Source organism: Dermacentor albipictus, chromosome 9 (assembly GCF_038994185.2).
Source record: "Dermacentor albipictus isolate Rhodes 1998 colony chromosome 9, USDA_Dalb.pri_finalv2, whole genome shotgun sequence".
NCBI classification, from domain to species: Eukaryota; Metazoa; Arthropoda; class Arachnida; order Ixodida; family Ixodidae; genus Dermacentor; species Dermacentor albipictus.
This window is the reverse complement of record NC_091829.1, coordinates 98,440,125-98,465,462: the sequence shown is the minus strand read 5'-3', so window position 1 is coordinate 98,465,462 and position 25,338 is coordinate 98,440,125. Positions and strand designations below refer to the sequence as shown.

General features: G+C 48.5%; 2 long non-coding RNA genes across 6 annotated transcripts in view; both read right to left on the bottom strand.

The window, feature by feature from the left end:
• Nucleotides 1-632, bottom strand: part of LOC139049549 (uncharacterized) — a 115,008-nt gene extending 114,376 nt beyond the window's left edge. For all 5 annotated transcript variants that reach the window (XR_011508385.1, XR_011508386.1, XR_011508388.1 and 2 more), the window contains exon 1: nt 332-632. This is a non-coding gene — a long non-coding RNA (uncharacterized lncRNA). The remainder of the gene's footprint in view (nt 1-331) is intronic.
• Nucleotides 633-18,211: 17,579 nt separating this feature from the next.
• The window catches only part of LOC139049550 (uncharacterized), a 65,971-nt gene continuing 58,844 nt past the window's right edge, over nt 18,212-25,338 (bottom strand). The window contains exon 6 of the long non-coding RNA XR_011508391.1: nt 18,212-18,416. This is a non-coding gene — a long non-coding RNA (uncharacterized lncRNA). The remainder of the gene's footprint in view (nt 18,417-25,338) is intronic.

The following is a 25,338-nucleotide window of genomic DNA, read 5'->3' as shown; positions in this document are numbered from 1 at the left end:
ACCAAGTTCATTGTGGATTTCAGTACTTGAAGCATCAACCTTCGCTACATCTTTTTTTTTATTTCTGTGGCGAATGCATATAGCCTGACTACGAGCTCGGTGAGTACCTTGACAACTTCTTTGATAGTGCTAGGTTGCTTTTCCAGAGCCTTTGCAACATCCCCCAGGGCACCCTGCTCAGTTTCCGACATTGCCAAATGGCGAAAACCAACAGCTAAAAGAGCACACTGAAGAAAATTCTACGACATCAAAGTGGACAGGTGTGGGAGCAGCAGCGACGAGACTGTCAGAGTTGTATCCAGGAAGCTTTATAAGAAAGATTTCGACCAACCTGAAAAATTGCAGGAAGCTAGTTAGGTCCAGTCCGTACGCCGTCGCCGCTGCTGCCAGAATGACCAAAATGCTCCGGCGAATACACCGCCCCCAGAGGAAGCGATAACAGTTCGCTGATTGCTTTAAACTTGCGTAGATTGCAGGCGCGTCGATTCGGTCACGTTGAGGTCATCTTGCAGAAAGCAAGTCTGCGATGCGTTGATGATAAACGCCCGATCCTCGAGCAGGCAGCAACACGGTCTTGGTACTTGCCGCTCACTTCAGAAGCACAAGCCTCAAACCTGAAAAATTGCCGGAAGCTAGTTAGGTCCAGTCCGTACGCCGTCGCCGCTGCTGCCAGAATCACGCAAGCATCATTGCCTCTTCGTCGTCTTCGTTGTAGTCACGTCGTTTCGGACAAGCACCACACAGCACCACGGACACCGCCTACCCCATCGGTATACCTCGCACAAGATAACTCCCCTCCCCCTGCTTCTTTGTCAAACATGTCTTGAACTGGATTCGAAGCTTTTTAACTGACCGCATGCAATTTTTTTCCGCTAATGGCTTCTCATCATCCTACTCACACGTTCTTTCAGGAGTACCTCAAGGCACTGTTCTTGGACCGTTGCTGTTTCTAATATACATTAACGACTTGCCTTCCACAGTAACATCTAGTATCCGCCTTTTCGCGGGTGATTGCGTACTCTACCGCCCCATAACTAACGCCGAGGATGCTTACATCCTCCAAAATGACCTGGATAACATACAGCAGTGGTGCACAAGGTGGCTAATGTCCCTAAATACTACAAAGACCTTACAAATTTCTTTTCACCGCCACCGAAATTATACTCCGCCTACTTATAAAATTAACGATACTGCCATTATTTCCACGAACTCTTTTAAGTATCTTGGCATTAACCTTGCTAGTGACTTATCATGGTCTTGCCACATTAACCTTATAATAAATTTATATAATCAAGCAGTTGGGTATCTCCATCGTAACTTGCTCATGACACCTTCTTCCTTAAAATTACTAGCTTATAAAAGATTTGTGCTACCTAAACTTGAATAAGCTTGCGCAATATTTGACCCCCATCAGTCTAACCTTATCTCAGCCGTTGAATCTGTTCAGAATCGTGCCACTAACTCTATTCTTTCAAACTACTCCCGATACTCTAGCACATCCGCCTTGAAGTTGCAACTAAAACTCCCTTCTTTCGCTTCCCGTCACCAAATTTCACGTGTCTGCCTTTATCGCAGGTTTTTTCCATTGTTCGCCCCGTGACAGCAAGCTCATCCTACCAGTACGTCGAACACCCCGCACAGGCCATCCAAACAGCGTCATCCCGCATCCTTTCCGAACAACTACATTTCAGAAATCATTTTTATCCACCCAGCTCGCAACTGGAATAACCTTCCCTGCGACTTAGCACTAATCCCTGATCCAGCCCATTTCAATATTGCCATCGAGGAAGCCATGTCATCGTCATGATTCTCATGTACATTCATTGTTAACCGCCGTTCTTGCGCCCACCCCTCATGTAATGTACCGCCAGGGACCCTTGAGGTTTAAATAAAGAAAATAAAAAATAAAAAACTCTCCTAAACGGACGTGAGGCAGGAAACACAATCCATGTACTAATTCCCTTAAATGTAGACTGAGGCACAAATTATTTCACACGGGCAATAAGTCAGTCCACAGCAGTCAACAAATAAGAACAGTCTCATATTATCTGTCACAACCTTAGCGCCTGTGGTTACAACCAACTGTGATTGTGCCTGTTCCCCCCCTCCCCAAATTCTGAGTTAGCGTTGAAAGAAGGGCTTCAGGCGCATCACATTGGCTAGTTCAGGCCGTGAGCGGCAGCGCTGTGATTGCAGAATAGCGTCTGGCACGACTTCATGTCCTGTGTGGGAATACGTCACGTGATCTTGTAGGGTCCGAAATAGTGTCGCAAAAGCTTCTCGCTAACTATTCGCCGGCGTATTGAAGTCCAAACCCAAAGAAGGTCGCAGGACTGGCACTCGACGTAACGTCGTCGAAGATTGTAGTGTCGGCTTTCGGTCCTCCGCTGGTTCTTGATCGGCAGGCGGGTGAGCTGTCGGGCTTCATCGACGCGGTGAAGGTAGGCGGCGACTTCCAGAAAAACTTCGTCGGTGACGTGCGGCAGCATGGCGTCGAGAGTCGTGGCCGAGTTCCTGCCGCAAGCCAGCTTACGGTGCGATCTGCGCTGTTTCTCGCACAGCCATGTTGTGAGCGAAGGTTGCGAACGGGAGGACGGCATTGCACGTATTGTGTTCGATGTCGACATACATCGCTAACATGTCGGTGAGCGTCTTGTTCACGCGTTCTCTAGGCCGTTCGTCTGCGCCTTGTAGGCAGTGGTCCTCCTGTGACTTGCCTGGCTGTATTGCAGAATGGCTTGGGTGGGCTCCGCTTTAAAGGCCGTTCTTCTGTCGGTGATGAGGGCTTTTGGGGCGCCATGTCGCAGCAGGATGTTCACGACGAAAAATTTCGCTTCTTCCGCTGCACTACTTTAGGACAGGGCTTTCGTTTTGGCGCAGCGCGTAAGGTAGTCTGTGGCCACGACGATCCACTTGCTTACAGATATTGATGTCGGAAATGGTCCCGGCGAATTCACCACAATCTCCTGAAAGTGTCGGCAAGGACGCTCGATCAGCTGTAGTAAACGTGATGGCCTTGTCGTTGGTGTTTTTCGTCGCTGGCTATCACGGCCTGTCTTGAGGTAGCAGGCGACGTCAGTGGTCATGAGTGGTAATAGTACTTGTATTTTTGCGAGCCTACGGGAAAACCCAAGGTGCCCGGCTCTTTGATGGTCGTGCAAGACTTCTGGCCGGAGTGCTGCTGGCACAACGACAAGGTAGTTTGCACGGAGTGGGGAGAAGTTCTTTTTACGAGGAAATAGTTGCGCAAGGAAAACGAAAACTAAACGAAACAAAGAACTCGGTGTCTAGGAGGGAGAAACGATCTACGCGAGCCAAACGTCGTGATCGGCACGGATAGCCAGGCGGCGACGCGCCATGAAGGTGGACCCGATCATGGGGCTGACGCCTCGATGGGACCGTACACTATCTCTCTTGGGAGCACCATGCAGGCGCATGACTCCTCGCCAGCAGCACGGCACATATCGCAGGGGACCTTTCCCACCAGCCGCGCTACGGCACCGCGATCACTTCAGAGCGGCCCCGCATTAGCGCGCTGTGAGTTGCAAGGGGAGAGAGCGGGAAAAGTTATTAAACGCAAAGGTATTGGGGCATTCTCGCACCGGTCTCCGCAGGGTGTCCGCAATGCGCTCAAACGACACGAAGGCAAGATGGATGGATGGATGGATAGATGGATGGATGTTATGAGCGTCCCCTTTGGAACGGGATGGAAGGTTGCGCCACCAAGCTCCTGCTATTACACTGCCTAATGTCCTTACCTAAGTTAAACAAAAAAGCACTATAAACTACCCCACCCAAATTTTCTCATCCCCTATTTCGAACTGTGCTTTTGTACGTCTCCGCTTTTTTGTCTTTTCCCTACTTTTCTTCCACCAATCCTCTAATCGCCTCTTACTAATGCCTAATACGGACATGTTTACTTTTCCAGTGCTCTCGCTGAATCCAAGTGCTTCAAGGAGGCCAGTGGCGCCTAAATCGACCGCTGGGTAGACGTCTTCACATTCTTATAAAAATGCTCCATATTCTCTCTAGCTTCACCGCAGCAAGCACATGCTTCTTCCGTTTAATATCTTGCTTTTATAGGTGCGTGTTCTAAGGCATGCCGATCTTGCTTTGAGAAGTAATCAGCTTCCCTTTGAGTTATCATAAATTGTTTCTTTCCTGATTTCATTTTTCCTCTTAAGTGGTTACTCATGGCAGTTTTCTTTGCCATTGCTGCCACCCTATGAGATCATTTCAGGCTCTCTTATTTTCCGCTTGACCTTATTTGTTGCTGTGTTGCCCACTCTACAGTCCGAATACTTGCCGGTAAGCTTCCTAATTCTTTTCCTCCACTGTGAATCAATGTTTTCCCTGTACAGGCACCTGAACACTCTCCCAGCTCCTTTACTTTCTTCCATATTCCTCAGCCGTTCTTCACACTCAATTTTACTGCGCACTTCCCTCACTTCAAAGCTAGTCCAGCCCATATCACCATGCACAGCTTCAGCTTCAACACAGCTTCAGCACAGCTTCAAAAGCGGGCGAGTGGCGCGCCACCTGTCGCTAGATAGCTCTGCGTGTGCGCCAAGCGCAGAATAAATGTAGCGGAAACGTATTCGCTATTCGTGTAACTGCGACTTCTGTAATTTATATGCTTATAATTACCAATATGCACCGCAACATAAGGCAACACCTCATTCACTAGAGACGCTTTTGTCGTGTTTCGAACCATCGAACTCATGGCTGAGTGGTAGCATCTCTGTCTCACACTCCGGAGGCCCTGGTACGATTTCCACCCAGCCCATGTTGTAAGTTGTTTTTATTTATGAATTACCTTCCTCCATTTTGCGCTCACAGCCAAAGCCGCCGACGACACCCGCTTTTCTGGGACACGAGCTCCGTAACGCTGTTACGTTAATACAAGGCGAAATACCCTAAGGGCAACGTCGGTGTATCCTTGTAAGTGCTCGACAAGGCTTCATAACTCTGCATTTGCTCGTTGCTATTGGGCGGTGTTGTCTGCAGTTATTGTTCCTTGAAAGGCGTCGTTGTCGAGTTCGCCTTCCAGTGGCGTGTCAATAGGGGTGCGCGACAGGCAGTCGCCGTCAGAATGCTTCCTCCCGGACTTGCGCATCACGGCGATGTCAAATTTCTAGTGTTTGAGACTCCATCGTGCTACTTGACCTGATGGATCCTTTAAGCTTGCTAGTCAACGCAAGCGAGCTGGTCGCTTATCACTTTTAAGCGCCTGCCGCATATGGAAGGTCGAAATTTCACCGTAACCCAAATGTCCGCAAGACAGTCTTTCTCCATCGTAGAATAATCCGCATGCGCTTTTGACAGTGACAGGCTAGCGGAAGCTAATTATGCTTTCTACTCTGTCCTTTCTATAAACTAGCACGGCACCGAGGCCTACGCTGCTTGCGTCGGTGTTCATTTCCGTCTCGGCGTCTTCGTCGAAGTGTTAAAGCACCGGTGGTGACTGCAGCCGTCGTTGCAGCTCATAAAAGGCGTCGTCTTGCAAAACTGAAAACAGCAAGCGCATTTCCATCGGCTGCTGGTTTTAGTTTTCCGGATAAGGGCTGACGGACCGGCCCCCGGCTTGGCCTGTGTATGGTCGGTGCTACGGTGACAGGTAACGGCCTGGGGACGGCGAACAGGATTGTCGTCGAGGGCTCCACTGAGTTACGGCGAGGTAGTGGGTGATATCGTGAGGGCGTTTACCTTGCTGAAGGAGTGGAGCGTAGACGGCGGACCCTGGTAGTCCCATTTTACGGTATGGGCACAAGCGATAAACGTGAACCGCTTCTCCGCAGTGATAGCAGAACGGTTGGTGGTCGGGTGTGCCCCAAGCGCCGGTCTTCCTTGGGATGCTGCGCTGGGCCACTGTCGAGCTTTCTGGCAGCGGCGGTGGTGGAAGACGGAACTCTGGTGCTGCAGGACCCTGGTGTGGGCGCGGAGGGGTACCATGGAGGCGGGTGACGGTAACTTATGTCATAGCGTCTGGCTAGAGTTGCGGCGATTGCGGCTGCAAATGACATATTCTAAGTGATCGTTGTAGTTCCTCCTGGACCTCCTCAGTGACCGAGGCCATTTGTAGTTGTGACGGAGGCAAGATATTGGGCACTTCTTCACGAACAGTGGTCCTGATGGTCTCTTGGAGGCCATCGGAACCAAATGCTTGGATGGCGCCCTGCGGCGTCGTGAGCACTTGGCGTTCATCTAGCGCGCATTTATCAAGTTTTCTCAGTCGTTGTTTCCTCTCTGAAGAACTCAGCTATGGTCTTGGTGGGGTTGCGGATCAGTTCGGCGTAAATTTCTTGCTTGACGCCCCGCACCAAGACGCGGACTTTTTTTTTTTATTTCTGGAACATCCTGCCAGAAAGAACAGGTCATCTCTCCCGTGAAGATCGCGATGGTCTCATTGAGCAGCTGGGCTCGGCTTTCTAGTTGATTTTGCGTTCGCTGTTTGGCTATGACGTTTGTGAATGTCTGCAGGAAGTAGCTGCACAACAGGTGCCACTTTGTTAAGATGGTTTCTCGATTCTGGAGGCATATCCTGGCGGCGTCTTACAATGCGAAAATGACATGGTGCAGCTTGTCGTTGCTCTTTTAATTAGTAAATTTCATACCTCTCCAGCCATATTTCCGGGTCCACATATGTTTATCCCTGGTACGTCGGCGTTCCCCAGGGCTGCTGCAGCACGATTGGTGTTGGCGACGCTGGGGCTGCCCTTGTAGCTGATGTCATGGCCGTGCACTTCCTCGTCTTTTCAAGTAGAAATCTGTACTGCGGTAGCAGTCCTTGCTGCCTTCGGCCATCTCTCTGCTACTTGGTAACGTTGGTGTTGCCCTCGGGTGTCGGGCTTGGATCGCGGCTTCGCGGTGGCGTTCGTTACATGAACGCACGGGCACCTTCACCAGATGGCGAAACACAGCAGCAAAAGTGTCATTAGTTTCACTAAATTGTCATTGGGCGAACATGGACCCTGCAAGTTACACTCAAAGCACAACGATGGCTGCAAACACAGCCGGTTATCGTCGAAAAATTGATCTGCCGGTGAAGCGCAATGTGTCGTGTGAGGTAGTGAGAATAACCTACTTGGAAGTTTTGAAGAATGCCGCATAAGAACGCCTCAAGCAAACACGTCTCACTGTGTGTTCGGTGTATAATGACGACAAACAATAGTGGCAGACGCAAGGTAACAGGCACCAGCAACTCACCACACTCATATTTTGCTAACACTGAAGAAATGAAACATATGGGCCCTTAATATCGCCGCTAGTTATCGTTAGTCAAAGCAAGCAACACAGAACGCTTGGCTTACGTCGATTTCCACAGTGAGTCGGATCCGTGTAATATTTTGTCTGAGTAATTTTCTCACCAGCGCTTGCACAGACGCTTATCTCGTTAAGAGTGATGATGTTCTCAAGTAAAAAAAAAAAGTTTAGGATGCATGCCGCTACCGTTGGAAGTTTCGCCAAGTCCTTTGCGCCCTTGTTTTGAATGCCTTACGCCATGGATATATCTATAGGAGCATAGTGCAACTGGCTTAGCACAGTTGCTGTAAAGTATTTTCTCTGCCTACGAGGTACGGTAGCTTGCGTTATTACTTACACCACATATGCAGCACAGGGGAACTGGCATAGAAGCTTTGATGCGTAGCGCCAACTATACAGCCATTGAACAGCGAGGACTCGAGAGACTCAACTGCGTAAATGGCTAATGACGCCTTGTCTTCACAAAGAGAGACTTTACTTGGAGAACTAACGTCAGCTATTGTTCCGTATAAACCTTCAAGTTCTTTTCGCTTGCACCATTATTTCTGTAACGCAGTTGCCGCAAAAAGCATTTCCAGTAGCTTTATAGACTAAGCATAGAGTCCACTTTTTGGACAAGCCTATTCGCTGCGTACAACGGAAGCAGCGCACAAAATTCACACCGTGAGAGAGAGAGAGAGAGAGAAAAAGAAACAGTACCTCAGGATTGACGTATCTGGACACACGTGCAGAGCAGTGTGGACCACTGTTGTCACTGTTCTAGCGCTGGTTACTACGCTCTCACCTTATGCCTGGTTGAATGTTTTATTGCTTCGTCAGGCGCAATATGTACACCACGTCTGTATGCAGGCGTAATTAGAGTTCCTCTATAGGATATACGAGAATTCTAGGACCACACTTTCTGAAGTGACCACAGTCCATGCCAGCGACGTGGAGAGCCGCCTGTGTACTACCATAAAGGTGTGGATCTATGACCGCCATGTTGACAACCAGCCTCAAGAAGAGGGAGTTCCGAAGCCATGTGCTGCGTTGAATTAGGGCAGTGTATTTTGTACACCATGCTTTTAGCGCGTAGTAACGAACCATAGGCGATCATGCACAAGCCGGAGTTCTCTACGACGGAGTCCGCTGTGACAGAAAGTAGAGCTTTGGGAGATGTTAAGCCCGAAACCTATTTGAGTTTTGTGTTTCCTCGGTAAGTGCCTGCGCAAACTCGCTCCTAATTCTGTAAACTTGTTCGTATACGCATACCTTCCGCATCGGTTCTTCGCAAGCCAGTTTCGTGCTACATGTGCTTGCCCCTTGTACAAGTCCACAGCCCAAGAGGCCTACTGGTGTATATCACGGAAAAATATTATGGTGCTTTACATGCCAAAATCACGATCTGATTATGAGGCACGAAGTAGTGGGGGACTCCGGCTTTTTGGAGCACCTGGAATTTTTTTACGTGCACCCAAGTCTGCGTAGACGAGTGTTTTCGCATTTCGCCCCCATCTACTAAACGCAAGCTCTCGGCATGACAGATCGCTTTGTGCGCTGATATCCAAGCCCCGTGCAAGTATCGAGAATAAGTTTCCGATCTGATACGCTTCGATAGCTTGGTTGGAAGCGCTTTTCGGGCTTTCGTTATGCTGGGCTTACGAGGAAATTATTTCACGGCTTCATTACTGAAAAACCCAGGCGGTAGTAGTTTTGGGAACACCGGCTGCGTGTGCGTTGCGTGTCATATGAATGGTATAGTTATGTCTAACTGCGTAGTATTTTAGCTGAAACTGCAAATTTCAAAATTTGAGGCACCTGTTCTAGAAACAAAAAGAAATTGGCATACCTGCGTTTTGATAGGTTCAGCAAGTCGACGTCTTACGACTGATGCAGGGTTGTCAATGCGGAACGTCGCTATTGGCGAAATAGTTCGGCTGTAGGGGTCGGGCTGTGATCCTCTTTGGCCATGTCTTGGGGAAGTCGATGGCTACCGGCTTGAAGTAGAGTCTGCCGTCTGCTGCTGGGTGAAGAATTTGCGACGAAGACTGTAGCAGCGCCTGCGCGACGTGAAAAAGCCCTTTCGTTTGAATATAAATGAAAAAAGTAAGCGTTCAACCATCGCATGATCTGATTCACTTATTTTAAAATGTTTTCCACACGAAAAAACAAGAATGTGCAATTTAGCCACGGATGAAACTGTACATGTGGCATTCCAAATGAAATGGCGCTTACAGATTGACGGCATATCGACACATGCACTTGTTCATCCTTTTCCGGTGAGCGCATTTCACTCGCTACCAAATGTTGAACGTTATCGCTCGGTGGAGGACGCGCCTCCATACATCGGAAGTTTCTCGAATGGTATCGGTGGTTCTATTCGTTGTCTGTTGTCATGGGACGTTGTCTGACCAGATTGTACGCGCGACCCGATTTCTGCAGTGCGGTATACAAGGTATACGCATGCACCAGCGATTATGCTGGCACGCTTAGCACGCTGATCAGATTTCGACGATCGCCGACTGTGCTCACCGCTATCGTACTTTGAGTGTCACTTTCTGTTGTGGGCTCAGATCCGTCCACTAAAGAGTTATTTTCATGATTCGCTGTTTTCGCTCCTTAGTTCATCGTCACTAGAACGTGGCATCTGGTAGAGGTGCTTTGCGTTCATGTACAAGGTGGTCCTTCATAAAAGGGAACACGAGAGCGCATGGCCTGTGCTCTGCGGAGGCTGCTTAGAGTGCCATCAACAGGCAACAAAGGGAAGTGCGCACGCTTGTAGCGCCATCTACTGGCGGCCAGAATAAGCAGACACGGCTGATAGGCAAGCGGGTCTGGACTGCCTCCCACGTCAGGTGGATGCGCAACAGGCGGGGCATGCAACACAGCGTCTGCTGCTAGCAAACCGCACCTGTTACGCTAGCACCTTGGAAACATGGAAAGATCAACATATGCCCGCTAGGTAATAGGCAATCCCAGCGTACTTTAATGCGCAAGCATTCTTTGGGGAGTACCGTACCAAGATGGGCCCTCCACGCGAAATTTGTAATGCCTTGCATCTGGCTGAAAATGCGTGAAATTGCGACGTTACGACATTTATATTTATAAAGCTTATAGTAGTGTAAATGTAGATGATTGGTAGCTTTATCAGTGATGAGGAAGAATTGAAAAAAGATTGATTAGAGAGTATAACCATACAGATACATAGGGTCCACAGAAAATCCATTGTGAAGCCTATAGTAGGGCGGGGCCAACTTGAAATTTTGGTTTGGTTTGAAAAAAATTTTGGTTTGGTTTGGTTTGGTTTGGTTGAAACTTGAAATTTTGGTTTTGAAAACGAAAAGCATCAACCTAAGGAGGTGGAGTTGCTGTACGTCGAAATGCCGAAGACAATCCGCCGACGTCGACAACGTAGCATCGACGTGCCGCCATCCCTACAAAGCTTCGAAGCCAAGAATACGCGAACCAAGGAAGACCTGACGACGTGACGTACCAGACATTTACTGCAATGTAACGCCAAGAACTACCGGCCTTGATGTTCTGGTAGAGGATCACGACGTAACTACTTTAGGCATTGCAGCAGCCGACTTTCTGTCGTCAGTGCACCCTTTCTTGGCCGACAAGATGATGAAAGTCACGAGTGCCTCTAGGCTTCTGGAGGGCCCGTAATAACGCTGACCGGAATCTGCATAGAAACAGTTCATTACCGGACCTACCCTGCCACCGTCGTTGTCCGGCTACAATGCTGACGGGACGTAATTCTCGGCATCTATACGTCCTGAGTCAACAGGGTGCAGTCATCGACCTAAAATTGATAACTCTGTCGACAAACCAAGCGATACTACTGAAGGGGACTCTAGTTGGAGACCGAATCAGTATCGCGCCGCGCCAGCATGGTTTCCGTCGCCGCAGAAGCAGCCGGTGACATGAATGCCATCGTCGAGAATGACGAACAGCTGCTGGGTGATTGGTAATTGCAAATGGTAACGCACAGTTACGCCGAGGAAAAGTACAAGTATTGGTGACGAACTTCAGCCACGAACATAAGCACCTGAACTGTGGCACAAAGATCGCATGCCTGGGAGAAGTCACAGCAGTCAGCAGGCACGTACCCAGGTGGGGGAGCCCGGGTCCCCCTCCCGAAATCAGATGGCATACCCCCCCCCCCCCCCCCCCTCGCCACCCACGCCACCACTCCTCACACATTCCTAAAGCGCTGCCAGATCGATGTTGAGACTTGGCAGCTATTCATCGGTCAGCATTATGCTGGCTTTTTCACTCCTTTTGGATGGCGGTAGTTATCAACATCTCTTGGGATGTGAAGGCCAGTTTTCTCATAGATTCGGCGCCCGCGAGATTAACTCGAGATGCGTTCATTTGTCACCATCCATTCAGCTGTCACGTGCATAGCTGTTGCTTTTGTTATTTCAACCTTCTTTGTTTAGGCTCATCCTGGGACCAGGAAAGGGATGCGGCTGTTAGTCAGCTGGTCTGTACTCTCGTGGAACGAGTTGCGGGCGGTGAAAACGCCAATTGCGTTTAACGTTTCCTTTTGATTCATTATTTCCTTGAATGACAGCTCGTCGCGACGCTGGCAGATGCCCGGAATCATATACACGTGATATGGGTTAGATAAGGTGAGAAATAAAATTATGTGAAACAGCGTCCATCACGAAAACCTGCAATAACCCTCAAACCCATAATCAAGATGACTGTCGCCCGTTACCTCGTCTGGTTTTTCCCTAAGTGTATAGCACTTTTCGTGCAAAATTGGCAACTGGAAACAAAAATTGCAAGGAGTTGAGAAATCAAGCGACCTACTAAGGGAGAGAGCCAAGGCAACAAACAAACAGCAAGGAAAAGAGAATTTAACAACAAATATAACAAATATAACCGCTACTTCATAAAATATTCATGGATCAACATCTTTTTATTTAAATAGGAAGTAGAGAAAACGCCGTCGGAAGCGGAGAACAATTACGTGTTTTGAATGACGCTTTTACAGTTATCGGTCGAACCACCTCACGTAGCCACTTCTCTATTGTGCTTCTGTGGGTGTTTTTCTAACCTTTCGCGGTGGGCGCAGTACGTCTACAATCGCAGTATCCTGCGCTCTACGCGGTTGTATGGGACTGGCGGCCACACAGCGGTACGCAACTTCCCAAATAACAACACGAGTCTTTTCGCACTTGGAGCAGTAAACGAGGAATCCAAAACAGCTGTGATTGTTCCGCAAATATATACTTCGCTGTAATTCTTCCAGAGCTAATAAAAAAAATGCTACTAAAGTCGGAGACAACTTAAGTCTACAGTGAAGCCTCGCCCACGCCCTCATTACAACCAGACACTGTTCCTCCACGAGGCTGGAAATAGTCCGTACTTCAAACTTTTCCTGTTACCCAAATAAGGCGGTAACCACAAAAAAGTAAAATTATTAGCGCTTAATTTTACACGTTTTCCCTCGCCTATTACAGTGGAATGACGAAAGCCCAATTCTTTATTGAACTGAAATGCTTGCTTCGCTGCAACTATTTGTTGTCAAGCTTCACTCCAGTTGGCAGTGAAGTTTCATGAGTAAACCGGCTCAGCAGTGAAAACAACTGTACCGCAGACTTTTGAAGAGTGAAATATACTCAGACTCCGTACACTTTGTCCATGTCTGCTGCATACCTCATTGGTTCCGCCGATGGAAAAACTCTTCAAGAACAGCGGACGATCCGGAGCTATCAAGCACGACGCCATTTTAATAAGGCCGCATGACGATGATTTTGTTTGCTTCTGTGATTAACTGGCGGAGTAATATTGCTACATGCGTGTGGTATTTGTTTGAACGAGGCGCGCGGGTGCCATCACTCCAGAAAAGAGGCGGAAGAAGGAACTGCGCTCGCGCTGTGAATCTAACCGGTCAGCGCTGCAAGCGTTGTTGTAAATATAACCTATAAATAGTTTCTCGTCTTACTGACTCGTCTTTCGCGTAAGAATATCTACAGAAGTTCTGCAGCTACCTTAATTCTACACAAGAAAAGCAGGGCGATACCTATAGAGAAAGGGGTCAGACAGGGAGACACAATTTCTCCAAAGCTATTCACCGCTTGCTAAGAAGAATTCAAGCTATTAAGCTGGGAAGGCTTAGGAGTAAAGATCGACGGCGAATATCTCAGCAACCTTCGGTTTGCCGATGACGATGTTCTATTCAACAACAATGCAGACAAGTTACAACAAATCATTGGAGACCTTAACAGAGAGAGTGTAAGAGTGGGGTTGGATATTAATATACAGAAGATAAAGATAATGATAAATAGCCGGGCAAAGGAACAAGAGATCAGGATCACCAGTATGCCTCTAGAGACTGCGAAGGAGCACACTTACCTAGGTCAGTGCATCACAGGGAACAGATTATGAGAAGGAAATTCACAGAAGAATAAAAATTGGCTTGATCGCATACGGCAGACATTGCCAGCTCCTGACTGGAAGCTTGCCATTATCATTGAAAAGTAAGATGTGCAATCAGTGCATTTTGCCAATGCTGACATATGGGGCAGAGAGTCGGAGACTGACAAAGATGTTTGAGAGCAAGGACCACGCAAAGAGCGATGGAACGAAGATTGCTAGGCATAACATTAAGATACAGAAAGACAGTTGTTTGGATCAGAGAGCAAACGGGTATAGACGATATTCTAATTGACATCAAGAGGAAAAAATGGAGCTGGGCAGGTCATGTAATGCGCTGGTTAGATAACCGTTGGACCATTAGGGTTGCAGAATGGGTACCAAGAGAAGGAAAACGCAATCGAGGATGACAAAAGACAAGGTGGAGCGATGAAATTAGGAAATACGCGGGCGCTAGTTGGAATCGGTTGGCGCAGGACAGGGGTAATTGGAGATCGCAGGGAGAGGCCTTTGTTCTGCAGTGGACTTAAAACAGGCTGATGATGATGATGATGATGATGATGATGATGATGACGACGACCACGACGACGACGACGATGATGTTGTTGTTGTTGATGATGATGATGAAGGTGGTGGGCCCCCTCCAAAAAAAAATCCTGGGTATGTGCCTGGCAGTCAGTGATGTGATGCGCTTGTTCTCCTTTGAATATTGCTGAGGATATAACGAGGGCGCGTGGTCTTGAACCACACTTTAATATTGATAAATCTTTTCCCTGTTATAAGCAAGAACAGCTCAACGGTATCCTTCAGCTATGAAAGGACTGCTTCTCGTCGTCATCAAGGATCCGACAAACATCAGTTGCTAAGCATTGCATAATGACCGGACATGTGGTCCACCACTCCGCCACACCCCTTACTCAGTTTCCACGCGCAAATATGATGCTATATAAGTATCAAATCGGCGAAATTCTCCACGACGACATCATCCAGCTGTCGAAAAGTCTGTGGGCGTATCCTGTAGTCATCGCGAAGAAGGAGGCTAGAATTCTGCATTTCTGCATCGATTGGCACAGGATGAACAAAATCGCGAAGGACGTATACGGCCTCCTTGTGGGGGATGGCTCGAAAAAATTACTAACGGATGCGAAACTTTCGTTACCGAGAAGAACTAAGGCATTGGCATTTTTAGTGACTTTTAATAAAAGACTGAGCGAGGTCAAAGTGACTGCGTCAGAGAAACACTAGGAAAACATTTAATTACTAGACACTTGACGAATAGAACTAAAATCCCGGGGAATCAAGCACTAAAGTCTCACAGAGTATCGCTTGCTGCTCTTACTTTGAGGGATAAGGACAGACGGTAGTCGACAGGCGACGGCGACAGGTAGCGGCCGGGTGACGGTGAAGTGGATAGTCGTCGACGGCTTCACTGAGTGGCGGCAAGCTAGTGGGGGATTATTGTGAGGGCATTCGTTTTGCTGAGGGCTTGGAGTGTTCACGGCGAACCCTCGAAGTCGAATTTCACTGCATGGGTACCAGCGACCCTCGTAGTCCCATTTCACGATATAGGCACCAGCGATAAACGTGACCGCTTCTGCGCAGTGATAGCAGAGTGGATGGTGGTCGGGTTGCGCGCCAAGAGCCGGCCTTCCTTGGAAGGCTACGCTGTGCCACAGTACGGCTTTGTGGTAGCGGCGTGGAGGCGAAGGGGCACCATGGCGGGGGCCGATGGTGGATTATGTCATCGCGATTGGCTGGAGTTGCACCGCTTGCGACTGCAACTGAGGAGCTTAAGTGGTCGCTGTAGCTCGCCCTGGACCCCTTCAGTGACCGAGGGCACCGGTGGTTGCTACGAAGGCAAGATGTTGCGCAGTTCTTCACGCACTATGGTCTTGATGGTCTCTTGGAGGTCATCGGAGCCCAGTGCTTGCATGGGGCCCTGCGGCGTCGTGAGCACTTGGCGGTTATATTATGTTGTACGCATTTACAAAGTTTTCTCAGTCGCCGTTGCCTTTCGCAAGAACTCAGCTATGGCTTTCGGCGGGTTGCGGACCAGTTCGGCGACTTTTTTTGCTTGACGCCCCGTATTAAGAAGCGCACTGTTTTTCTCCCGCGACATTTCTGGGTCCGCCTGCCGGAAAATACGGGTCATCTCTTCCGTGAAGATCGCGATGGTCTTGTTGAGCAGCTGGACTCGGTTTTCTAGTGCAGTTCGGGCTCGCTCTTGGCCCACGACGCTTGTGAATATCTGTAGGAAGCCGCTAAAGAACAGGTGCCTCTTTGTTAAGATGGTTTCTCGATTCTGGAGCTACGTTCTGTCGGCGCTTTACACTGCAAAAAAGACATGGCGCAGCTTGTTGTTGCTCTTTTAATTGGTAAATTTCATATCAGTGTAGCCAGCTTTCCGAGTCCTCATATGTTTATCCGTGGAACGTTGGTGGTTCCCTGCGCTGCTGCAGCACGATTGGTGCTGGCGACACTGGGGCTTCCATTGTAGCGGCTTCCGTGGCCGTGCACTTCCCGGTATTTTCAAGTAGAAGTCCGTAGTAGGGTAGCAGTCCTTGCTGCCTTCGGCCATCTCTCTGCTACTTGGTAACGTTCGAGTTGTCCTCGGGTGTCGGGTTGGATCGCGGCTTCACGGTGGCGTTCGTTGCATGAATGCACGGGCACCTCCACCAGATGGTGAAGCACGGCTGCAAAACCCTCAATAGTCTGTCTAAATTTAATTGAGCGAACCTGTGCTAATAAAAGCAAGTTGCACTCAAAGCACAACGATAGCTGCAAACACAGCCGGTTATAATCGAAAATTTGATCTGCCGGTGAAGCGCAATGTGCCGTGTGAGGCAATGACAATAACGTACTTGGAAATTTTGAGGAAGGGCGCATAAGAACGTCTCAAGCAAACACGTCTCACTGTGTGTTCTGCGCACTATGACGAGAAACAGCAGTTGCAGACGCAAGGTAACAGGCACCAGCAACTCAGTACACTTATATTTTGCTAAACACTGAATAAATGAAACATTTTCGCCGTGAATATCACCGCTAGTTATTGTCAGTCAATGTAAACAGCACAGAACGCTTACCTTACGATTTCCACAGTGCGTCGGATCCGCATAAGTTTTTGTCTGAGTAATTTTCTCACCAGCGCTTGCACAGACGCTTATCTCGTTAGGAATGATGTTCTGAAGTAAAAAAAAAAAACGTTTAGGATGCATGCAGGCCGGTTCCGTTGGAAGCTTGTCTCTTGCCTCCTTGTTTTGAATGCCTTGCGCTAAAAGCATTTTTTCTGGCTACGAGGTACGGTAGCCCATTTGTTACATACCAGCAACGCACTTGTCGCAAAAAGCATGTCCAGTAGCTTTAAAGCCTTTTGGAAAGCCAATTCGTTGCGTACAACCGAAGTAGCGCACAAAATGCACACAGTGAGAGAAAAAGAAACAGTGCTCCAGGATTGGCGTATGTGGACACACGAGCAGTGCAGTGTGGACCACTGTTGTCGCCGTTATAGCACCGGCTACTGCGCTGGTTTTTTGTGCCTTGTTGAAACTTCTAATGCTTTTTCAGGCTAAATATGCACACCGTGTCCGTATGCAGGTATAGAATTTGTCCCCCTTTAGGATATACGAGAATTCTAGGAACACGCTTTCTGAAGCGACCACAGTCTACGCCAGCGAGGTGGAGAGCCGCCTGTGTATTACCATAAAGGTGTGGATTTATGACCGCCATATCGACAACCAGCCTCAAGAAGAGTGAGTTCAGAAGCAATGTGCTGCATTGAATTAGGGCAGTGAAGCTTGCACACCATGCTTATAGCGCGTAGTAACGAACCACAGGCGATAGTGCACAAGCCAGAGTTCTCTACGGCGGAGTCCGCTCTGACAGAAAGTAGAGCTTTGGGAGATGTTAAGCCCGAAAACTAGTTTGAGTTTTGTGTATCCTCGGTAAGTTCCTGCGCAAACTCGCTCTTATTTTTGTAAACTTGTTCGTATACGCATAACTTACGCATGGGTTCTTCACAAGCAGTTTTGTGTTACATGTGTTTGCCCCCTATACAAATCCACAGTCCAAGAGGCCTACTGGTCTATTTCACGCAAAAATGTTATGGTGTTCTAGGTGCCAAAACCACGATCTAATTATGTGGCACGAAGTAGTGCAAGGACTCCGGAAATTTGGACCACCTGGGCTTTTTTAACGTGCACCCAAGTCTGCGTAGACGAGTGTTTTCGTATTTCGCCGCCATCTATTAAACGCAAGCCCTCGGCATGACAGATCGCTTTGTGCGCTGATATCCAAGGCCAGTGCAAGCATCGAGAATCAGTTTACGATCTGATACGCTTCGACAACTCGGGTGGAAGCGCTGTTCGGGCTTTCGTTATGCTGGGCTTACGAGGAAATTATTTCACGGCTGCCTCACTGAAAAACCCGGGCGGTAGTAGTTTTGGGAACACCGGCTGCGTGTGCGTTGCGTGTCATATGAATGGTATAGTTATGTCTAACTACGTAGTATTTTAGCTGAAACTGCAAATTTCAAAATTTGAGGCATCTGTTCTAGAAACAAAAAAAATTGGCGTACCTGCGTTTTGATAGGTTCAGTAGGTCGACATCTTACGACCGATGCAGGGTTGTCGATGCAGAACGTCGCTATCGGCGAAATAGTTTGGCTGTAGGGGTCGGGCTGTGATCCTCTCTGGACACGTCTTGGGGAAGTCGATGGCTACCGGCTTGAAGTGGAGTCTGCCGTCTGCTGCTGGGTGAAGAGTCTGCGACGAAGACTGTAGCAGCGTCTGCGCGACGTGAAAAAGTCATTGCTTTTGAACATAGATGAAAAAAAAAAGTAAACGTTCAACCACCGCATCATCTGATTCACTTACTTTCAAATGCTTTCCACACAAGAAAATAAGAATATGGGATTTAGCCATGGTTGAAACTGTACATGTGGCGTTCCGAAAGAAATGGCACTTACATATTGATGGCATATCGACACATGCACTTGTTCGTCTTTTTCCGGTGACGGCTATTCAGCCGCTACCAAACGTTGAACGTTATCGCTCGGCGGAGGACGCGCCTCGATATATCGGAAGTTTCTCGAATGGTATCAGCGGTTCTATTCATTGTCTGTTGCCATGGCACATTCTGTGACCAGATTGTACGCGCGACCAGAATTATGCAGTGCGTTATGCAAGTTACACAGGCCCCAGCGATTATGCTGGCACGCTTAGCACGCTGATCAAATTTCGACGATCACCGACTGTGCTCACCGCTACGGTTTTACTTTCAATGTCACTTTCTGTTGTGGGGTCAGATCCGTCCAATAAAGAGTTTGTTTCATGATTCACAGTTTTAGCTCCTTAGTTCATCGTCACTAGAACGTGGCATCTGGTAGAGGCGCTTTACGTTCATGTACCGGACGCCCCCGCAAAGCCGTGGGACCGGCGAGAATCTTTAATAGACCGCCAGCGCCGCCCAACATCATCGAGCCAGCTGCAGGCTACAATATCTGTCCCCCGAGCAAGAACTTGTTCCTCAGATGAGCGATAAGTGCCACGACAGAAGCCACAATGGCAACTTCAGTGGCACTTACACCGAACGTGTTGCAGCAGCCCAGTGAACCACCAACCTCCCGCAGGTCTTCATTCTTTACCTGGAAAGCTGGCTGGAAACTTACGAAAAGGTCAGCGCGTTCAAGAAGTCCAACTATGACGACAAGCTGCGTCATGCATAGTTCTCCGAAACTAAGCCGCATAACCCCCCTCGTCCCTCTCCCCCCGCCCATGCCGGCACTCCTCAATCATGTCCCTAAAGCGCCGCCAGACCAGTCTTGAGACTTGGCAGCTATTCGGCGGTCAGCACTGGAATGCTGTTGCAATATTATGGCCGAGGTGTCGAAACGATCACTCACCGGGTCTAGGAAAAGGCCGCTGAACTGATGGCATGAAGCAGCTCGACATTCTCCCAGCTAAGAGATGGCGGAATATTTTCGCCTTTCTCGTTATTTCGATGCTTGTTCCGAAATCTCAACGTGCTGCCGCTGGAAAGGCCGTACTGGTCACTTTTCAACGATCTATGTTTCACAGCCATCCCCCCGAAAATCGAAATTTGAATCAAACCGTGCAATAACCGTTCAATCTATAAGAAATATTAATGTCACCCGTTACCTCATGTGGTTTTTATCCTTATTTGTAGAACACTTTTCGGGCGCAATTGGCAACGGGAGAAAAGAGTCGCATGAAATTCAAAATTAAGCAATCTATGGAGAGAGAGAGCCGAGGAAACAGCCAAACTAGAAATAAAAGCAAAAAATAACAAATTTAGGCGCTGTTTGTGAAAATATTTGTCCACGAAAATCTTTTTATTTAAAAAGGAAGTAGAGGAAATGGCGCCGGATGTGAAGACTGGTTCTATGTGTTTCGAATGAAACTTCTAAAGTTATCATTCGAACAGCCTGATGAAGCTACTTCTTTGCTGTGCTTTTGTGGATGTTTTTATAAGCCTTTGCCGTGTCGTAGTGCGCCTAGAACCGCAGCGTCCAGCGCTCTACGCGGTTGTACGGGACTGGTGGCCAGGCTTCATTAAGCAACTTCCCAAATAAGGATACGAGTCGGTTTTGGCACCTAATTTGGTAGAGAAGTAAACGAGGGATACAAAAGAACTGTGATTGTTCCACAAATATATCGTTCTCGATAATTCTTTCAGAGCTAATTAGAAAAACAGTGGTAGAAATCTTCATTTTACGCTTTCGCTTGTTGACTTGTTCTTGGTTGTTTCCTTGCTGCGTTTCTTACCTGCGTGAGCCAATTTGATGTGGTTCCTGGTTTGTCATGTAAAGGATAGCTGTATGTCACAGACATGCTTGCGAAATACACCTTGTTTCGCTTCTCTTTAGTGGGTGTACGTGCTTTTATAGCGAATGGTGAGAATTAAGGTTTCTGCTAGTATAAGTACACCGCCCCTCATTTGCATAGAAAAGTTACTTTGGGGATGCGCCCCCCTCCCTCCTGAAAAAAAAAATCCTGGGTACGTGCCTCCTCGAAGCGAAGAATACGCAAAAAGGAGACCTGACGACCCGACGTATAAGACACTCTCTGCGATGTAAGGCTAAGAACTACCGACCTCGATGTCCTGGTTCATGATCACAGTGTCACTATCTTAGCCTGTACAGGAGCCGACTGCTGTGTCAGCGCTGGCCCCTTCCTTGTCCGACAGGTTGAGGAAACTCATGAGTGCCTAGGAAGGCCATCAAATCTTGGCAGCTGGAGGACACTTAATTACGCTGACCGGAATCTGCATGGCAAGGGTTACGGATGATGACCGGACTAGCCCAGCGACCGTCGTTGTTTTACAACAATGGTCATGGGTCGTAATCCTCGGCATATACTTCTTGAGTCAATGTGGTGAAGTCATCGACCTAATATTGATAAAGCCATGCGATACCGCCGCAGCGTTCTCACAGTAATCGCGCCCTAGGTGTACTTGAAGACCTGAGTCAGTAACGCGCATCGCGCCTCTATCATGATTTTCGTCGCCACAGAAGCAGCCGCAGGCATCAAACCATCGTTGAGAGCGACGAACAGCTACTGGTCGATTGTCAAATTGGTGCTGCAAACAGTATCGCACAGTTAAGACGAGGAAATGCAGAACTATTCGCGACGAACTTCAGCCACGAACATAAACACCTGAACAATGCACGAATGTGGCATAGCCGGAAGAAGTTGCAGCAGTCAGCGATGCATTTGTTCCCGCTTGGATTTTGCCGAAAATATAACGACGGCGCGTGGCCTTGAACCACTTTTTGATATTGATCCATCTATTCCTTGTCATAAGCAAGAACAGCTCAAAGGTATCTTTCTTTCTTTCTTTCTTTCTTTCTTTCTTTCTTTCTTTCTTTCTTTCTTTCTTAATACTGTTAACCCTCGCTTGAGGGTTGTTACAGGGAGGGAAAATAGTACAACACAAGCAAATTTGACACTTCATAGCATCAGGTTGGGTGTTCACGATAGAAAATATCAATCAAGCATTCAAATTTGTGCACATCCGTCTGATCGACAGCAACATCAGGTAAGGCATTCCACATTTCAATTGCATCCATTCAATTGCACATTCAATTGTATCTTCTTGCTATAAAAGGACTGCTTTTTGTCGTCATGAAGGATCCGAGAAAAAGCAGTTGCTAAGCATCGCATAATAACCGAAATATGCGCTCCACCCCTCTGCCAGTGCCTTTACCCTGTTTTATATATAATATATATGGGGTTTCACGTGCCAAAACCACTTTCTGATTATGAGGCACGCCGTAGTGGAGGACTCCGGAAATTTCGACCACCTGGGGTTCTTTAACGTGCACCTAAATCTAAATACACGGGTGTTTTCACATTTCGGCCCTATCGAAATGCGGCCGCCGTGGCCGGGATTCGATCCCGCGACCTCGTGCTCAGCAGCCTAACACCATAGCCACTGAGCAACCATTGCGGGTCTTTACCCTGTTTTGTGCACAAACATGAATCTATATAAAACAACAAATCGACGAAATGCTGCACGACGAAATCATCCAGCTGTCGAAAAGCTCGTGGGTGTCTCTTGTATTCTTGGCGAAGGCGAAGGATAGAATTCTGCATTTCTGCGTCGATTAGCGTAGCCTGAACAAAATCACGATGGAGGTATACGCGCTCACTGTGAGAGATGTTTGGAAAAATGACTAATGAATGCGAAACATTCGTTACCGAGAGGAACGAGGTAATTTGCATCTTGAGTGACTTTTAATAAAAGAATGGGCAAGTTGACGTGAACAGAAGCACTATTAAAACATGCAACTACTACACACTTGAATAATGGAGCTAAAGTCCCAGAGAATCAACTAGTAAGGTCTCAAAGAATTACAAAGTCCCACGCCGCGATAAATAATGTTTGTGAATGTTCACCTTGTGGACGTCGATATATTGTCGGCGGGTCGGTATATTCCGCTTCACAATGACGCCAGGGATGAGCGTGATATGGCCGTACGGGTCATGGAAGGCCTAGGAACGAACAGCAGGGTAGGCCTGGTACAGTCTTGTCCCACAGAACCAACGGAAGGCCCAGGGCTGGAATTAGTATCAGTCCAAGGGCAGGGTACCGTGGCCGGCTGAGGGATCGCCAGGTAAGTGGATTAACCAGGTAGCAGCTGGGCTTCGGTACGGGAACCCGACGAGCTCTGGCTGCCTGGCACTGCTCGCTTCTGATGATGATGATGAAGCCTCAATTCTGTGCTGTTCCTCGAGCTTCTCTCGGCACTTGTTTTTCCTTTTTCTCATTCTTCACGTGTTAAATCGCTATTGGTCAAATTTGTTCGTTCGTAATTTCCGGTCTTCTTTTTCTTTACCTTCCATTCGCCACACGGAACGATCATTGCCTCTTCGTCGTCTTCGTCGTGCTCGCGTCATTTCGGACAAGCACCGCACAGCACCACGGACACCGCCTACCACATCTGAATACCTCGCACAAAATAACCCCCTTCCCCCGCTTCTTTGTGAAAGATAAAAAACTCTCCTAAATGGGCGTGGGACCGCAAACACAAATATTTCCGTACAAAACAATCCACGAACTAATTCCCTTATATGTACACTGAGGCACAAATTATTTCACACGGGCAAAAACTCCACAGTAGTCAACAAACAAGAACAGTGTTATATTATCTGTCACAAGCTTAGCGCCTGTGGTTACAACCAACTGCGACATTTCCTGGTGCCCCCCCCCCCCCTCCCCCCAAATTCTGAGTTAGCGTTGACAGAAGGGTTTCAAGTGCATAACATTGACTAGTTCAGGCCGTGAGCGGTGGCGCTGTGATTTCAGAATAGCATCTAGCATGACTTCATGACCTGTGCGGGAATACGTCACGTGATCTTGTAGGGTCCGAAATAGTGCCGCAAAAGCTTCTAGATAAGTATTCGTCGGCGTATTGGAGTCGAAACCCAAACACGGTCGCAGAACTGGCACTCGACGTAACGTCGTCGAAGATTGTAGTGTCAGCTTTCGGCCCTATGCTGGTTCTTGACCGGCCGGCGGGTGAGCTGTCGGGCTTCATCAACGCGGTGAAGGTAGGCGGCGACTTCCAGATACACTTCGTCGGTGACGTACGGGAGCACGGCGTCGAAAGTCGTGGTTGAGTTCCTGCCGCAAACCAGCTTGTATGGTGCGATCTGCGCTGTTTCTTGCACAGTCATGTTGTGAGCGAAGGTTATGAGCGGGAGGACGGCATTCGTCGTATTGTGTTCGATGTCGACATACATCGCTAACATGTAGGTGAGCGTTTTGTTCCTTGTTCACACGTTCTCTAGGCCGTTCGTCTGCGCTTTTTAGGCAGTGGTCCTCCTGTGGCTTGTCTGGCTGTATTGCAGAATGGCTTGGGTGAGCTCCGCTGTAAAGGACGTTCTTTTGTCTGTGATGAGGGCTACTGGGGCGCCATGTCGCAGCAGGATGTTATCGAAGAAAAATTTCGCTTCTTCCGCTGAACCAGTTTTGGGCAGGGCTTTCGTTATGGCGTAGCGCGTAAGGTAGTCTGTGGCCACGAAGATCCACTTGCTTACAGATATTGATGTCGGAAATGGTCCCAGCGAATTCACCACTATCTGCTGAAAGTGTCGGCAAGGACGCTCGATCGGCTGTAGTAAACGTGATGACCTTGTCGGTGGTGTTTTTCGTCACTGGCTATCACGGCCTGTCTTGAGGTAGCGGGCGACGTCAGTGGTCACGAGTGGCTAATAGTACTTGTATTTTTGCGAGCGTACGGGAAAACCCAGGGTGCCCGGCTGTCTGATCGCCGTTCAAGACTTCTGGCCTCAGTGCTGCTGGCACGACGACAAGGTAGATTGCACGGAGTGGGGAGAAGTTCTTTTTACGAGGACGTCGTTGCGCAAGGAAAACGAAGACAAAACGAACCAAAGAACTCGGTGTCTCGGAGCGAGAAACGATCTGCGCGAGCCAAACGTCGTGATCGGCACGGACAGCCGGACCGCGATGCGCCATGAAGGTGGACGTGATCATGGGGCTGACGTCTCGATTGGATCGTACACTATCTCTCTTGAGAGCACCACGCAGACGCATGACTCCTCGCCAGCAGCGCGGTACACATCGCAGGGGACCTTTCCCACCAGACGCGCTACGGCGCAGCGATCGCACATCAGAGGGGTCCCGCATTGGACGCTGCACCTAAGAATCGCGCTGTGAGCGGAAAGAGGAGCCGCGTCGCCTGAACACGAGAGTTCGAGTGACGCACGCTGGAAGTTGGACGGGGAGAGAGGGAGAAAATTTATTAAACGCAACGGTATTGGGGCATTCGCGCACTGGTCCCCACACGGCCCCAATGCGCTCAAACGAAATGGAGGCGAGATGGATGGATGTTATGAGCGTATCCTTTGGAACGGGATGGTAGGTTGCGCCACCAAGCTCTTGCGATTATACTGCCTAATGTCCTACCTAGGTTAAACAATAAAAAGAAGAAAAAAGACTACGAACTACCCCACCCTAATTTTCTGATCCCCTCTTTCGAACTGTGCTTTTGTACGTCTCCATTTTTGTCGTTTTCCTACTTCCACCAATCCTCTAATCGCACCTTACTAATGCCTATTGCGGAAATGTTTGCTTTTTCACTGCTCTCGCTGAACCTAAGTGCTTGAAGGAGGCCAGTGGTGCCTAAATCAACCGCTGGGTAGACGTCTTCACATTCTAATAAGA